Here is a 3338-nt window from a genome sequence, read left to right on the forward strand (position 1 = left end):
TAAGAATTTAAAAGTCCAAGACTCAACTTAATTTTTTTAACTTTTTATTTTGTATTGGGGTATAGCTGATTAACAATGTTGTGATAGTTTCAGGTGGACAGCAAAGGGACTCAGCCATACATATACATGTATCCATTCTTCCCCAACTTCCCTCCCATCCAGTCTGCCAAAGCACAACTTTAAAAATAAGATATAGGTGAATATCTCTCTAACCTTGAGGATAACAGAGGCTTTCTAAAACAAGCCATACTTAACACCAGAATTAAATAGTATAGTTTGACAAGTTTGAATATATTAAAAGAATGAACTTCTGTCCATTAAAAGACAATCTAGATACAGAGAAGTATTACAGCACAAAGAGCTGACAAAGGATTATTTGAAAATACAGCAAGAATTCTTGTAAACTCAAAAGAAAATAAGAAAAAGAAAACATAACAAATCATGAACAAATATTTTGTAGAAGAGAAACATTTGTGAGGACTAAATATATGTTTAACTTCACAAAGAAGTCACTATAAACCAAGACCACAATGTGATAACAGTATATACCCACTTCGATTAGTAAAGAATCAAAAGTATTGAAGAGGATTCAGTATTGAATGAACAGAATCTCTTATACGTCACTGTTGAGAGTATAAACTAGTATAACTACTTAGGAAAACAGTTTGGCATTTTTGTAACGATGAATATTGACACACTCTACAAAACAAAAATGACATGAAAACTCTGGAACACATTTATAAGAATGTTTATAGCAGTAATGTTACATGTAAAAAAAAGTAAAATGGCAAACAAAATATTTAAATACTTAGTGACTGAAGAATGGATAAATTATAGTATATTCATATAAATATATCCTAGAACTGCATGTACAGAATAGACGACCTTTAGTAGCATATTTTTGAGTAATAAAACAACATTTTGTGTACTATTATACCTTTGAAAATGTACCAAAAAACCAAATATGTAAAATGATACATGTTTAAGCAAACATCAGTTCAGTTCAGTCTCTCAGTCGTGTCCGACTGTCTGTGGCCCCATGAATTGCAGCACGCCAGGCCTCCCTGTCCATCATCAACTCCCGGAGTTGACTCAGACTCATGTCCATCGAGTCAGTGATGTCATCCAGCCATCTCATCCTTTGTCGTCCCCTTCTCCTCCTGCCCCCAATCTCTCCCAGCATCAGAGTCTTTTCCAATGAGTCAACTCTTAAGTATGTATATGTCCCCTCTCTCTTCAACCTCCCTCATACACCCCATCCCATCCCACCTTTCTAGGTGCTTCTTTGATTTTGTTTTGTCATTTTCAGCGTAGAGTTCCTATACACATTTACTAGATATATACCCAATTATTTCATTTGGGGGATGCTATCATAAGTCATATTTTTTTAATACATTTTCAGCATTAATTAATATGATCATATGATTTTTCTTCTTTAGTCTGTTGATGTGGTAGATAACATTCAGTGATTAACTGATTTTCTTTTTTTTTTTTCTTTTTCTTTTTAATTTTTATTTATTTATTTATTTATTTTTTTATTCCTTTATTTCTCATGTGTTCCCCATCCTGAACCCTCCTCCCTCCTCCCTCCCCATACCATCCCTCTGGGTCGTCCCAGTGCACCAGCCCCAAGCATCCAGCATCGTGCATTGAACCTGGACTGGCATCTCGTTTCATACATGACATTTCACATGTTTCAATACCATTCTCCCAAATCTTCCCACCCTCTCCCTCTCCCACAGAGTCCATAAGCCTGTTCTATACATCAGTGTCTCTTTTGCTGTCTCATATACAGGGTTATCGTTACCATCTTTCTAAATTCCATATATATGCGTTAGTATACTGTATTGGTGTTTTTCCTTCTGGCTTACTTCACTCTGTATAATAGGCTCCAGTTTCATCCACCTCATTAGAACTGATTCAAATGTATTCTTTTTAATGGCTGAGTAATACTCCATTGTGTATATGTACCACAGCTTTCTTATCCATTCATCTGCAGATGGACATCTAGGTTGCTTCCATGTCCTGGCTATTATAAACAGTGCTGCGATGAACATTGGGGTACACGTGTCTCTTTCCCTTCTGGTTTCCTCAGTGTGTATGCCCAGCAGTGGGATTGCTGGATCATAAGGCAGTTCTATTTCCAGTTTTTTAAGGAATCTCCACACTGTTCTCCATAGTGGCTGTACTAGTTTGTATTCCCACCAACAGTGTAAGAGGGTTCCCTTTTCTCCACACCCTCTCCAGCATTTATTATTTGTAGACTTTTGGATCGCAGCCATTCTGACTGGCGTGAAATGGTATCTCATAGTGGTTTTGATTTGCATTTCTCTGATAATGAGTGATGTTGAGCATCTTTTCATGTGTTTGTTAGCCATCTGTATGTCTTCTTTGGAGAAATGTCTATTTAGATCTTTGGCCCATTTTTGGATTGGGTCATTTATTTTTCTGGAGTTGAGCTGTAGGAGTTGCTTGTATATTTTTGAGATTAGTTGTTTGTCGGTTACTTCATTTGCTATTATTTTCTCCCATTCTGAAGGCTGTCTTTTCACCTTGCTAATAGTTTCCTTTGATGTGCAGAAGCTTTTAAGTTTAATTAGGTCCCATTTGTTTATTTTTGCTTCTACTTCCAATATTCTGGGAGGTGGGTCATAGAGGATCCTGCTGTGATGTATGTCAGAGAGTGTTTTGCCTATGTTCTCCTCTAGGAGTTTTATAGTTTCTGGTCTTACGTTGAGATCTTTAATCCATTTTGAGTTTATTTTTGTATATGGTGTTAGAAAGTGTTCTAGTTTCATTCTTTTACAGGTGGTTGACCAGATTTCCCAGCACCACTTTTGGCTAAGATCAAGTGTAGTATCTGTTCTTATCAGATTAACTGATTTTCATGTTGGACCAGCTTCACAGAAAATTCAGTCATGGTGTATTTTTTTATACATTGTTGGATTCATTTTGCTAACATATTCTTGAGGATTTTTACATCTATATTCATGAGAGATATTGGTCTGTCATTTTTCTTCTTGGAATCTCTTTGCCTGATTTTGGTATTAGAGTGATGCTGGCCTAATAGAATGAGCTAAAAAATATTCATTCTGCTTCTATTTTTTGTAAGAGATTGTGAAGAATTGCTATTCCTTCCTTAGAAGTTAGGCTTCCCAGGTGGCTCAGTGGTAAAGAATCCACCTGTAGAATTTAATGGTGAAATCATCTGGGATAGTGTGTTAAGGACATTAATATTCAAAATAGTTATTGATACATTTGGATTAATATTATCCATGTTTATAACTATTTTCTAATCATTGCCAGAGCCTTCTTTTCAATCTTTGGTTTTAACTGAG

At 35.7% G+C, this 3338-nt stretch overlaps 1 non-coding gene across 1 annotated transcript; it reads left to right on the forward strand.

Moving 5' to 3' along the window:
• The first annotated feature begins 2816 nt into the window (after nucleotides 1-2816).
• Nucleotides 2817-3006, forward strand: LOC147341590 (U2 spliceosomal RNA). The gene has a single exon (XR_015159980.1). It is a non-coding gene; the product is annotated as a U2 spliceosomal RNA (small nuclear RNA).
• The last annotated feature ends 332 nt before the right edge of the window (nucleotides 3007-3338 follow it).

The sequence above is a fragment of the Bos grunniens genome, chromosome X (genome assembly GCF_055505025.1).
Source record: "Bos grunniens cultivar Pamir isolate PY7600 chromosome X, Bosgru_T2T1.0, whole genome shotgun sequence".
Classification (NCBI taxonomy): domain Eukaryota; kingdom Metazoa; phylum Chordata; class Mammalia; order Artiodactyla; family Bovidae; genus Bos; species Bos grunniens.